The 14,622-nt window shown below is 46.3% G+C and overlaps 1 protein-coding gene across 1 annotated transcript in view; it reads left to right on the forward strand.

Moving 5' to 3' along the window:
* Positions 1-8,247: 8,247 nt before the first annotated feature.
* Positions 8,248-14,622, forward strand: part of Pdpr (pyruvate dehydrogenase phosphatase regulatory subunit) — a 48,362-nt gene continuing 41,987 nt past the window's right edge. The window contains exon 1 of the mRNA XM_036188159.1: positions 8,248-8,442. The gene's annotated coding sequence lies outside the window, so the exon portion shown is untranslated. The remainder of the gene's footprint in view (positions 8,443-14,622) is intronic.

Raw genomic sequence — 14,622 nt, forward strand, 5'->3', positions numbered from 1 at the left:
GTTTCAGCTGTGACACACTCTGAAACCTGTGAACACATCTCCCAACATTAAAGTTAAAAGAATTTGGAGCTGGAGAGATGGCTCAGAGCTTAAGAGAACTGACTGCTCTTCCAGAGGTTCTGAGTTCAGTTCCTAGCAACCACATGGTGGCTCACAACCATCTGTAAAGAGATCTGGTGCCCTTTTCTGGCCTGCAGTCATACATGTTGTATACATAATAAATAAATTCTTAAAAAAAAAAAGAATTTAAACTAGCTGGGCTAACTGGGACTCAATTGTTTTCCTTAAATTCAGGTGTTCTAGCTGTGTGACACTTCCTTGTTTATATTTTTAATCATCAAAACTCTATTTAAACTAACATTATTATTATCAATTAGACAGTACAGCTTAGGAAAAGATTATTTTCATAGTAATGCACAGGTGAAAATGCCCAGGAGAACAGGATATTTCCATGAGATAAACACACTACATTACAGGCAGTGCGGCTCTCCCCACACCCAGTCACACCACGCCTGATACCAGAGAAGATGGCAGCGGCCAACATGTGAAGGCTCAGCAGAAACAAAAGACACTCTGGCATCCGCGGTCTCGAGGGCCTTGCCTAGCTGAGATTCACCCATCAGGGATTTGCCTCCTGGTGGGCTGACACCTTGAACTTCCATTACCACCTGCTGCTCCTCTGGATGGTCAGCAGCAGTGGGGTAAGGGTTGTCACAGAAGCTGTCTATGTCTCTTTCTCAACTGTGAGTCTGCCATCACTGATGCCACTGAAAAACTCCTAACCTGAGTCATTTCTTCAGTTTCCACCTTACATTATAATGTGTGCGTGCGTGCGTGCGTGCGTGCGTGCGTGCGTGCGTGCGTGTGTGTGTAGTTTTTTGAGACAGGGTTTCTCTGTGTAGCCTTGGCTGTCTTGGAACTTGCTCCGTAGACCAGGCTGGCCTCCAACTCAGAGATCTACCTGCCTCTGCCTCCCAGTGCTGGGATTAAATGTGTGTACCACCATGCCTGGCCCATTTTCTAATTACAAAAAGATTTTTATTTTAATATATATGGGCGGAGCACTTGAGTGTCTGGTACCTATAGAAGCCAAAAGAAGATGTTAGATCACTTGGAGTTGGAGTTACAGATGGTTGTAAGCCTCCATATGGGAATTTAACCCAGGTCTGCAAAAACAGCCAGTGCTCTTAACCACTTAGCCATCTCTCCAGCTCTAATCACCTTAGGTTTTTAAGGCAGGGTCTCTCCCTGAACTTGGATCTTTCCAATTTGACTAGGCTGGCTGGCTGGTGAGCTCCAGCAGTCTGCCTGTTTTTGCCTCCCCAATGCTGGACTCACTGGTGCATGCCACCACACTTTTTAAAAATTGATTCTTTGGGAATTTCACATGATGCACCCAATCCTGTGAGTTGTGGGGATTAAATCTCATCCTCAGGCTTTCACAGCAAGCACTTTCCTGAGGCGCCCTCTCCTCAGCCTCCCTCTTCCAATATATATTTTTTTTTTTAAGCCGGACCCTGGAGTCAGAAGCAGGCAGAAGTCTCTGAGTTCCAGGACAGCCGGGGCTGCAACAGTGATTACCCTGTCAAAACACAACAGTTTTTTTTTTCTTTTGAGCTGAGGACCGAACCCAGGGCCTTGTGCTTGCTAGGTAAGCGCTCTACTACTGAGCTAAATCCCCAATCCCCCAATTTTTTTTTTTTTTGTTTTTTTTTGTTTTTGGTTTTTTTAGACAGGGTTTCTCTGTGTAGCTTTGCGCCTTTCCTGGAACTCACTTGGTAGCCCAGGCTGGCCTCGAACTCACAAAGATCCGCCAGCCTCTGCCTCTTGAGTGCTGGGATTAAAGGCGTGCACTACCACTGCCCAGCTTCCCTCTTCCAATATTAAAACAAACAAACAAACAACAAACCAGCCTGGCAGGGGTGGTGGTACTGCTGGTAGCAGCAGCTCATGTCTTTAATCCCAGTATTTGGGAAACAGAGGCAGGCGGATCTCTGAGTTCCAGGCCAGCTGGTCTATAGAGCAAGTCCCAGGACAGCCTGGCCTACACAGAGAAGCCCTGTTTCAAAAAACAAAACAAAACAAAAAAAGAAGCCAAACATAGCTATTGGGGCATTCTGTAATCCCAACACTTGACACTTGGGAAGTAGAGGCAGGAGGATCAGAAATTTAAAGTCCTCCAACCTGGGCTACATGAGACCCTGTCTCCATGAAACATAAAAAAATTAATTAATGAATTGAGGAGTTCCCAAATTTCATGCAGCTGTGATGCCCAGATGTTTGGTCAAATGCCAGTCTAGACACTATTTTAAAGGTATTCAAGTCTGACTGACATTTTAATTACTACACTTGGAACAGGGCAGTCACCCTCCACAGGGCCTTAACAGCATGACTAAGGCCTCTGGAAGATAAAGGCATTCTGGCCCCAGCTTTCCTCTGGACTTGAGAACAAATTTAATTTTTCACTGAGGGTCTAGCCTGCTGGCCAGCCCAACAGAGTCCAGATTTGCCAGGGTATACAATGACAGGAGGCAATTTCTTAATATAAATGTATCTTTCTCTTCCCCTCTCTATGTCCTTTGGTTCTGCTTCTCAGGAGATCTCCAGCTAATGCAGAGGCTTAGGCAACATAATCTCAAGAGCACACATAAGGGGAAGGCAACACCTGCATTAAGGTCCAGGTCAAGTCAATCCTGATGTTAGGTTCATCTCCAACCTGGCTAAGGGATGCATCAGACATTGTGTGCTGGGGGAAATGGCACATCATTATTTTATTTTTATTTTTTGGGACAGTGTCTCACTAAATCCAGCTATATACTGGACTCCCTGTGTATACCAGACTGGACTTGAACTCACAGAGATTCACTTGCCTCTGCATCCCTAGTGCTGGGATTAAAGGGATGAGTCACCATACCTGGCTTATTTTATTTTTATTATTTTAAACATTTTTTGTTTTATGTGCACGAGTGTTTTGTCTGCATGTATGTCTGTGCACCATATGTGTGCCTAGTGCCTAAAGAGGCCAGAAGGGGGCATGCCCTGGGACTAGAGTTACAGAAGGTTGGGAGCTACCATGTGAGTGCTGGGACTAGAACGTAGGTCCTCTAGATAGCAGCCAGTGCTCTTAACCACTGAGCCACCCCTCCAGCCCTTTTGGTTTTGTTTTAAGACAGAGTTTCTCGGGGCACCGGGTGGTAGTGGCGCACACCTGTAATCCCAGCACTTGGGAGGCAGAGGCAGGTGGATCTCTGTGAGTTCGAGGCCAGCCTGGTCTACAGAGCTAGTCCAGGACAGGCTCCAAAGCTACAGAGAAACCCTGTCCTGAAAAAACCAAAAACAACAACAACAACAAAAAGACAGAGTTTCTCTGTGTAGCCCTGGCTGTCCTGGAACTCCCTCTGTAGACCAGGCTGTTTTCAAACTCAGATCCACCTGCTTCTGCCTCCCGAGTGTGGGATTAAATGTGTGTGCACCACCACCTTATTCCACCCTTTGTTTTTATTTTTGTGTGTATTTCTATGTGTGAATGTGAGCATTTGAATCCTATGACATGTGTATGGAGGTCAACAAACAACCTCCAGTGTCAATGTTTGTTTTCCAGCTTGTTTGAGACAGGGTTCCTTCTTTCTTTCTTTCTTTCTTTCTTTCTTTCTTTCTTCCTTCCTTCTTTCTTTTCTTTCTTTCTTTCATTCAAGATTTTATTTATTTATTGTATGTACAGTGTGCTGTCTGTCTGTATGCTTACAGGCCAGAAGAGGGCACCAGATCTCATTACAGATGGTTGTGAGCCACCATGTGGTTGCTGGGAATTGAACTCAGGACCTTTGGAAGAACAGCCAGTGTTACTAACCTCTGAGCCATCTCTCCAACCCCGGGTTCCTTATTTTCAACACTGTGTCTGCCAGGCTGGCTGGCCCATGAGTTTCTGAGGATTCTCCCGTCTCTTGGTGGGAGTGCTGAGATTATAGAGATATGCTTCTGTGTCTAGCCTATGTAGGTTCTGAGAATTTGAACTTGGGTTCTCATGCTTGTACAGCAAGACCTTGATAAAGTACTGAACCCTCTCCCCCGCTCTCCCTCCTCGTGTTTGTATGTCTCTGTGTGTGCCAGGGTCTCACTATTTAGTTATGACTGGTTGGTATTTAACATGTAGCTCAGGGTGGCCTCAGACTTACAGTAATACACTTGTCTCAGCCTCCCAAATGCTTGGATTACAGGTGTACATGACCACACCCAGCTCCTTTTTTTTTTTTTTTAAACTATGAATTGAACATAAAGCCTCAGCGTGTTAGGGGACCTCTACCACTGAACTATATTCTCAGTCTTCCCATCCACTTTTTGTTGCTGGATTCTTATGTTTTTTGTTTGTTTTTGTTGTTGCTGTTTTCTACTCCTTATTTGAGACAGTCTCACTGAATTTCCCAGACTGGCTTTGGAATTGCAGTCTCTGGGTTTAGGATGTAGCTCAGTTGTTACAGTGTTTGTCAAGTTTGCATAGACCCCTGGGTTCAGTCTCCAGCACCACACAAAGGTGATGGATGGCACACACACACACACACACACACACACACACACACACACGCCTGCGATCCCAGTATGAGTAGTTCAAGACCATCCTTCACTATAAAGCAAATCGGAAGCCAGTCCGGGCTACAAGAGACCTTGTCATCATGGCCCCTCCTCTCAACAGGAACAGAGAAACAAATGCAGAACAATAACACAATTGCAGTCCTCTAGTCATCTCCAGAGTTGCTGGGATTGCAGACGTGAACTATGTCTTCTGCTACCATAGCAGTCACTTTGAGTTATCCGCCTTCGCGGGGAGATTTTATCAGGCTGATTTGGGATTCTGATCAATCTTAACAATGTGAATGAATGCAGGAGGCCATGTCACTTCAATTCACGGTCCTCAGTGCCACTTAGTGGTCACTCTGTGAAGTCACAGGCAGAAAAAAGTCCCATCTAGTCTGTGGAGCAATTACAAGTGAATCCTCTTGTTAAGACTGGCAAGCAATTTTTTAAATTTTTTTAAGACAGGGTTTCTTTGTGTAGTCCTGGCTGTCCTGGAACTCACTTTGTAGACCAGGCTGGCCTGAAACTCACAGAGATCTGCCTGCCTCTGCCTCCTGAATGTTAGGATTAAAGGCATGAGCTACTATTGCCCGGCTCAGGCAAACAATCTTTTAAGAAACTTTGAAACACTCTCACCTTAGATTACAGATACTCCTTCCTATCCCCCCGTCGTCCCTGCTGCAAGAGGTCTCATGGTCTCGGGAGCTGCTCATGTGTACTGAGAGTGGAAGCAACTGAAGAGGAATGGCCTCTATGCAGCTATGGGGGAGTCATCTATGCTGGGGTGAGACTTTTGGGGGTCACCCAGGACCTGGAGGTAATCCCTCAACCATGCTCTGAAAGTAGGCCAAACAAATCCATTCCTTTGCCAACTTGAACTTTGATAGCGCCATTCCTTTGGTCTGTCATTTGTGCCTGTCTGGGGTGATTAGATGTTTGTGTCTCCTCAGGAAAAGTTCATGCAACAAATAAAGGGCTATCAGAAAGCAAGGCAGCCAGGGTGGCGGTGCACTCGGGAGGCCGAGGCTATGGATCTCTTGGAGTTTGAGGCCAGCCTGGTCTACATAGTGAATTTTAGGTTAGCTGGGGCTATATAGTGAGATCCTGTCTTAAAAGGGGAAGAGGGGGAGTTGGAGATATGGCTCAGCAGTTATACTCTTTTGCTGCTCTATCAGAGGACCCAGACTTGGTTCTCAACATTCACATGATAGCTCACAACTATCCATAACTCTGGTTCTGGAGAAGCCAGAAAAACACCAGGAATGAGAGAGTTAGAAGGAAAACATCAAGAATGTAGAGTTAGAAGGGAAACATCAAGAATGAGAGAAGGCAATCACCAGGAAAATAAAGAATAGAGAATGCAAAAGACGAATAAAGAAAAGGTCTGAAGGAAACCATCAAGAGAGTGTGTGGGTGTCTTTTTCCCTAACCCCCTCAGATAGAAAAGTCTAGTACATGCCTGAGGCTGTGCTGCCTGGAGGCTGGTCCCCCAGGTGGCAATATCTCACCGCCACGCCCCAAAAAAGTAACAGCCTAGACAGAAAGCCATTGAAGAGAACTCTTAAGAATTGTGATAATGATGCTGAAGTGTGGCCCTCCATAATTGATGGCTTCTGGCGGGGATGCAGGTGGGACTCAGTGTTCCTTAAGGGGCTGGCCACTGGGAGTTTGACCGTGCTCCAGTGAGTACATGGGCAACATAAACTGGAGGGGTTTTTTTTGGAGGGGGGAGTCATAAGGGAGGAGATGGACCTATGGAAAGGGGCTCTGACTCCAGTTCTTGATATCCAGAGAACAACCTGGCATGGATCTTTAGAAACAGGTGCTAAAAATATCTTCCTATTCTTGCAATTTCTGTATTTGAGAAACAGATAACAAGGATGACAAATATATTTGCAAAGGACAAAATGGTAAGTGCATCCAAACCTCCCAAGAAACATTTTCATGCAAAATATTTGATTCTCCAAGGAATTCTCATCATCGAGAAGTCAGGTACCAGTCAAGAAACACCTCTGGTGATTTATGGAAAAAGAGAAGGCACACTATAAAGACAGGATTAAGGCTGTCAAACAGTGATAGTGAACTTGATCAGCATGTGTGAGGGCCTAGGATCAATCCCTTGGACCAGCAAAAACAGAACAAATAAATCGGGGGAAACTCCATTCCAGTCCTCTTGGATGAACCCAGTACTGTGCTAGTGACCATAGGAAATTACAGAGAACAAATCTTACCATTGACAGTGCAAAGAGAATTTATAATAGTAACAGTTACGGGTTCCCCCCAAATTGCATAAAAAAATTATCCTCAAATGTTTTTAATCGGTCAATGTCTTGTCATATTTTTGGACAGGTAGCATTAAATACTTAGCTAAAATGTGAACGAATTTAATCTAGCAGGGGATTTCAAATGCCTTGAACACCCCTCCCCCCCTCCCCGAGATGAGAACTGAACCCAGGACCTCGCGCTTGCTAGGCAAGCGCTTTACCATTGAGCTAAATCCCCAATCCCTTGAACTTTTATATATAAGGAGAACAAGGCGAGCTGGATAGCAGGTAAAGCCAGCCTACCATCCTAGCACTTGGGAAGTGGAGGCTGGAGGACCATTAGTTCAAAGTCATCTTCCAATACATAGTTTGAATCCAGCCTAGGCTACATGAGACTTTGTCTTTGAAAACACATACACATATACACACCAATACAAATAAACTTAAATAAATAAAACAAACTTTAAAAAGAAAGGAACAGAGGAGAGTTCAGTCTTTCACTGCCAGATCTCATCTGGGCAGTCTGGAAATTCACTGGCTAGTGAGTTGGGTATAAACCATGCAAACTGTGGAACGACTGGCATCATGACAAGGGATGCCTGCAGCCTTGCCGCTAGGGGCAGAAGCCCCTTTATGGTCCAAGATGCACCATTTCTATTGCTATCGGTGCGAGGAAGGATATATTTATTGGATGATGTGCCAGGCGCGGGTTGGAGGTGCCGAGAAGCTGCACCTGAGTAAGGTTTGGTTCTCAAGAGAGCAGAGGGCCGCGTTCCCATCAGTGTATAAGGCACGCAGCGGACACATATATTTGAGGTAGTGATGAGGTCTGTGAAGGAAAGAAAATTGGGTGATTTGACTGTGAGTCGGAGAGGATGGAAAGCAGATGTTTTCAAAGCTCGAGGAAACAATGCCTCTTCTCTCAAGGAGTGAGATGGGAAGTTAGGTCGGCTGATTCGGCCTCGGAGGTCCCGCCCAGGCCCGCAGAACAAACTTTGCGATAGTCTCTGGCAAAGACTTAACACAGAAAGGCTTTCAGCGATGTGCAGGGACAGAAAACAGCGCGACCACCGGCCCGAGATGAGGCTCTGGACTGTGGACCTATAGCAGCAAGACCGGGGCTCAGGCCTGGCGGCAGACGACCGCCCGAAGTGCCCACACGGGGTCGAGGCTGTGGTCTGGCTCCCAAGTCCAGGCTCTGTGCAGAGATGGAGCTGGGCGGGAGGCCGGAGAGCGAAGAGCGAGACCAGAGACACCCTCCCGCGCGCCGCCATCTTGGCGGGGGCGTGGAGGGTGGGAGGTGCCGTGGGAGGGGCGGGGCCTGGCGGGACCCAAACAAGGCCACGTGCGGGCCGGGCCGTCGCGGTGACGTCACGGTGCGTTGGCGCGCGCGCGCGCCGCCGGCCTTACCCTTGCCGCGGGCCGTAAAGCGCGGAAGGTCGCGGGCCACTGCAGTCCCGGAACTTTCCGCTCCGCGTCCCGTCCCCTCCTCTCCCTATGCCCGGTCCCCCTTTCCGGCCCGCGCCGACCCGCTTCAGCCGTTGTGCTGCACTTCACTTCCGCCGGGCGTTGGTGGACGCGCTGCCCGCACTTGCGGGCCCCTGAGGTGAGAAGGCGGCTACGACTTGCTTGCTGGTCCGGGCGGCCTTCTGGTGCCGTGAACTCCCGCGTCCTCCACGCCCCTGTCCTCTGCGCTCTGGCCTCCGGCTCCCGGATTTCCTCCGGGTCTCTGAGGCGGTGCGGTTGGGCGTCAGAATGTCAGACAGCAGACCTGTGCAGACCTCGGGGGACCCGCGCCGGCTGCCCCGGGCCTGCGCGCGGGCTCTCCCAGGGCGGCTGGGCCTGGGGGCTGGCTGCGGCCAGGACGGGCACGCCCCTGCTGTCACAGCCAGCTGTGCGCCCCACAGGTCTGCAGGTGGAATTGTTTTCCCGCCTAGAAATGTGCTGTTCGGTTGTGCTGCTGTCAGAGACTAAATCAGGGCGGTGGGGTCTCCACTGGGTGGCTTGAGGGGACTGTTGTGTACGATACTGAGATTCGAGACCACGGTCTCCAAGCCCGCTTGGAGCATTTCTGCAATCTTGCAATCATCTCGATGTATAGGAATGGCGTGTGGTCGAGGGTCTAGTTGGAAAGGCATCGTTTAAGGGTCCGCTTTTTGGCGGCAGGGACTTGTATCCTTGTCTTAAACTCTCTTGAGCACCGGGTGCCTTTGTCGAAAAATACAGCATCCTCAACCCGCAGGATCAGACTGCAGAGGTAGATTCTGTCGCTGTTACATTTGTCCTGGTAATTCCACCGAGTTCCGTGTGGGAGATGCGCCAGGCTGCATTCCGCTTTCATTCTTTGCGACCTGTACCTCATCCTGTTACCAGAGGAAGAATTCAGGAGTTGTTAGAGCTGTCGCTGGTTTTATTTGTCTTTTAAAGATAGGGTCTCACGCTGTAGCCCAGGCTCACCTGGAACCTGGGGCATTCCTCCTGATTCAGCATCTGGTGTGGGGGGATTACCGGTGGGGAGCATTACTCCAGGCTCGAGCTGTCTGTCTGTCTGTAAGATCCGAACAGAACCAGTTTGGGTTTTAAGGCTGTTCAGATGTTACTCTTACTAGTAGAAAGGCACAGTTATTTTCACGAAAATATAAAAAATTTTAAAACCTGCTGACGTTTGACATCTTCAGTGTCTGTTTTCCTGGCTTCACCTCCTTTCCCCGTGGAACTTTGGTTTTGCTGCCAGACCTTCTGGAGTAAGATGCTCATACTTTCTCTTCCTGGTGTACTTTTATCTTTTAAAAACTACTCCCTTTTTTAAAACAATACATTTATTTTATGAGTGTTTTGCCTGCATGTATGATGTACGAACCACGTGCATGCTTGATGCCCATGAAAGTCAGAAGAGGGCATTGGATTCATTGGAACTGAAGTTACAGACGATTGAGTCCCCATGTGGGTGCTGAAAATTGAATCCAGGCCCTCTGCAAGAGCAAGAAGTGCTCTCCCCTACTGAGACATCTCTCTAGCCCTCTTGTCCTGATGTACTTTAATCCCTAATGCCCTCATCTCTTCACTCTTGAAGGTTATGTTGAACATAAAGTCAACAGTCTTTGTCATATCAGGCTGGGCATTGACATAGTTTATTCTTTCCTGAAACTCCTATTTATTTTTTCTTTTCTTTCTTGCAGCTTGAACATAGACTTATTAAGAAAACCTGAGAAAGAATTCTGGAGAATGGGAGGGGTTCCAGGGAGGAATATTCATGTATTTTACCTTTGAAATTCTTTTCCCAGCTAGGGAATGAGCTTCTGATTCTGCCTCACAGCCCTTTAGTCTTTGCTTACTTGGATTTCTTTGAAATGCAGTTTGAGCAGGTTGTGATGGCCTATGCCTTTAGTCCCAGCACTGGGGAGGCAGAGTCAGATGGATCTCTGTGGGGTCTAAGCCACCCTGGTTGACAAAGCAAGTTCTGGGCCACTGGCTACAAAGTGATACCCTATCTCAAACAACAACAAAAACCAAAACAAGCAAGCAAACAAAAAAGAAAAGCAGTAGTATTAATCATGATAAATGGTAGGCTCTGATGCTAGATTTGCCAAGTTTAGTCTTGGATTATAGAGTGGTCACTTTATATAATTTTTATACTTTTTTTTTTTTTTTTTGAGCTGAGGATCCAATCCAGGGCCTTGCGCTTGCTAGGCAAGCGCTCTACCACTGAGCTAAATCCCCAACCCAATTTTTATGCTTTTATATATAGGTTTCCTAAGAATACAACACAAATTATGTCTGTCCTGTGGGGTTGTACTTAGATTAGTTGAATAGTTGGGAAATGTCTTGCACGTTGTAATTACCATCAGAGATCAAACCTCATGCTTGCCTAGCTGCCACTTTACCCAGTGAGCCATCTCCCCAAGCCCCTATATGTGTTTACTGAGATAGGGTCCTGTTAAGCCTGAACTTGCTACCTCTCCTAGGATGATCTTAAATTCCTTTTCTTTTTGCCTCTTACCTTCTCACTGCTGGGATACAGTTGTCCAGTGGCCTAGGAGTTCCATTTAATGAGGGAATGATCCTCTTTTTCTCTCTTCCTCTCTTCATTGTTCCATCTTCTCTCTCTTTCTCTGCGTTCCTCCCCCTCCCTGTTTACAGCTTTGGAGTGCTGCTTTGATATCAGTTGCCCATTTGTATTGCATTGTTTGATTTAGGCTTTCCACAACTATGTGAGATAGATATTTCTAGCCCATATAACAGATAAGGAACCTGACACACAAAAACTTGCTTGAAGTCGTACAGGTAATGAGATGTAAGGAGATCTAACACCTACAGGTGCTTATGGAGCTTGGATTCCTCCACTGGATTGCTCTATTCCTCCTCCACTAAAATGCCTTACCGAGAATTAGAGGGGACGGGAAGTTCTGTTCTGGGAGAAGTACAGAATGTGCTGGGAGAACACAGAAGACTCCCTTACCCGAATACACTATTAGAGAGGTGTGGAATAGGCCGTGTTCTGAAGAGATACCTTTACTCAGCAGACAAGTGGCCGGAACTGTGCCAGTTAGAGAAACAGTGCACACAAGTCCCGTGCCTGGAGGAGAAAGTGAAGCCTGGCTTGTTTGAGGAGTAGTCTGCTCCAGCTTGGTGAGAGTTTGAGAGGCGAGAAGAACAGTGAGGCCAGAGATAAACCACATAGTGAAGTAAGGAGCTTTGATTTTTCCCTGCAAGCGTCAACCTGTCACTGGAAGGTTGTGAGAAGGGCTGTGAAGATTTCCATTGTGGAAGGCTGTGAGCTTACTCCTGTGTATGGATTTAGGTGTGTGAGAGTAAGGTGTTCACTAAAAGTTGAAGCCATAAGCCTAAAATCTTCCTCATGTGACAGGGAAGGTCCTGAGAAATGATTGAGGGAGAGAGATGAGAACGGGAGAATCCAGGTGATGTAGGGGTGTTTGCATTTGGATGTGCTAGTTTTCCCTGTGGGATCAAGTGGGCATGGCCATTCTGCACATGATAAACAGATCTGAAGCTCATCGTGCAGGATTCTTGGGTCAGACCATGCATCATGGTGACGTTTACATCATCCTGGAGAAAGATAGGAAGGCTCAGGGTAGGAGATAGGCTCCAGTAAAGAGGTGTGGGCCAGGAACTATAGAAGTGAAACCAGGAACCTGTGTGCAAGTGGGAAGAGTGATCTGTGGTCTTCATCAACTATGCTCCAGTGTGATGATGTAGAGATATATCCTCTGAAACCAGCAAAGTGAGTGGCTTTGGTGAGAAGGGTCAGCACTATAGTAGGACCAAAGCCTGTTTTTTGTTGCAGGGGGATGAGGATATTGGAGGTAGAGTATTTTCTGTTTATTAACTGTCAAGTGAAAGATAGGTTTTTGAAAGTTTCATTTACTTATTTATTTGAGACAGGGTCTCACTACATAATGATGGCTAGCCTGGAGCTTGCTATGTAGATCATGCTGGCTTAACTCTGTGCTTGGGTTAAAGGCATGGTGCTACGATGCCTAGCAAGAATGTCTTATTTTTATTATTGTTTTGTTTTTTTTTTTGAGGCAGGGTTTCTCTGTATAGCTTTGGAGACTGTCCTGGAACTTGCTCTGTAGACCATTCTGGCCTCAAACTCACAGAGATCCACCTGCCTCTGCCTCCCTGAGTGCTGGGATTAAAGGTGCACACCACCACTGCTCGGCATGTCTTATTTCTAATGTAGTGTTGGTATGAGACACAATACTCAAGTATTGGGTAATGATTGTTCTGCCACTCAACAAAATTTATTCACCCAAGGTTTTTTGTTTTTTGTTTTTTATGATGTATTTATTTATTATGTATACAGCATGTATGACTGGAGGCCAGAAGAGGGCGCCAGATCTCATTGCAGATGGTTGTGAGCCACCATGTGGTTGCTGGGAATTGAACTCAGGACCTCTGGAAGAGCAGTCAGTGCTCTTAACCTCTGAGCCATCTCTCCAGCCCCCAAGATTTTTTATTTTCTTCTTCTTTTTTGTTTTTGAAACAGGATATCTCTACATAACCCTGGTTGTCCTGGAACTCAATATGTAAACCAGGCTGGCTTGAAACATATCCAGAGATCTGTCTGCCAGCACTCCCAGCCTCAAGAATAAGTTTTTGTTTAAAAAATTCAGCTGGGGATTGCAGAGATGGCTCAGTGGTTAAGAGCACTGACTGCTCTTCCAGAGTGCCTAGGTTCAATTCCCAGCACCCACATGGCAATAAAAGTCTGTAATTTCAGTTCCAATGGAATCTGGTGGCTTTTTTTTTTTCTTCCTTGGGCATTGTATACATGTGTTGCACAGACAAATATGCAAGTAACACACTCATACACATAAAACAAAGAAACAAACAAACTCAGTTGTAGAACTAGGGTGGTGCACACCTGTAGTTGACACTTTGGGATGTGTATGTAGTAAGATCAGGAGTTCAGGGTTATATGTGGCTGCACAGTCTAGGGTGCTTAAGATTTTTGTCTCAGGAACAAGGGCAAAAATCTCAGTGGCCATTGTCTAGTCACTAAGGTATGAGAAAATTGGAACTTGGGGCTTGGATGATAGAAGACAAAATTCTAGGAAATTAGCATGCACACTGGTATTAATGATTGTGATATGGGAACTCCTAATTCCTTTCTGTATTTGAATTTTTGTAAAATTCAAAATTTTTGTACAATTTCAAATTTTTTGAAATTTCTTTTTTTTTTTTTTTCCAGAGCTGAGGACCGAACCCAGGGCCTTGCGCTTGCCTACGGAGCTAAATCCCCAACCCCTTGAAATAATTTTATGATGGGGCACTTTGTCTCTTTTATTAGATTACCTAGTAGGAACTTTGAGCATATTACCATGCTGAGAAGGAGCAAACGGCAGGGAATCCTTGATTGCAGGGTGTAAAAGAGGCAAGTAGATTGGTCTAAGGTGCAGAGAAGGCAGGATGAAGGGGTTCTAACACTTGTGGAGAGACTCAACCTATTGAAGATTTCAGGAGTGAATTAGGGAAAGCTTTCTGCTTAGGAAGGGACGAAAGCAGGTATGTAAAAGGCATGGAGAAGATCATGCTGTGGGCTCAGAATCCTGAGTAGAAATGCTTATGGTTTTCCATGTCATGTCCTGGAGCTGGTACAAGCTTGTTAACCTGAGTCCCAAAGGAACAGGGGTGTCTTAGTTAGATTTCTGTTGCTATAATAAAACATCATGAGGAAGAGCAACTTGGGGAGGAGAGGGTTTATTTCATCTTACAAACCTCAGGTCTATCATCCTGGGAAGTCAGGGCAGAAACACAAGGCAGGAACTTGAAGGCAGGAACTGATGTGGAGACCATGGAGGAGTACAGATTATTGGTTTACTCACTATAGCTTGCTCAACCTGCTTTTTGTTTGTTTATTTGAGGCAGGGTCTTTCTCTATATCCCTGGCTGTCCTGGAGCTCATTCTGTAGACCAGGCTGGCCTCAAACTCACAGAGACCCACACGCCTTTGCTTCCTAAGAGCTGGGATTAAAGGCATGAGCCACAGTTGCCTGGCTGATCAACCTGTTTTCTTTAATAACCTAGAACCACCTGCCCAGGGCTGACAACTGTCCACAGTTAGCTGGGCCCTCCCATATAAATCACCAATCAAGAAAATATATTGGAGCTGGAGAGATGGCTCAGAGGTTAAGAGCACTGACTGTTCTTCCAGAGGTCCTGAGTTCAATTCCCAGCAACCACATGGTGGCTCACAACCATCTGTAATGAGATCTAGCACCCTCTTCTGTGTACATAATAAATAAATAAATCTTTTAGAAAA

The sequence above is a fragment of the Onychomys torridus genome, chromosome 5 (genome assembly GCF_903995425.1).
Source record: "Onychomys torridus chromosome 5, mOncTor1.1, whole genome shotgun sequence".
Taxonomy (NCBI): Eukaryota; Metazoa; Chordata; class Mammalia; order Rodentia; family Cricetidae; genus Onychomys; species Onychomys torridus.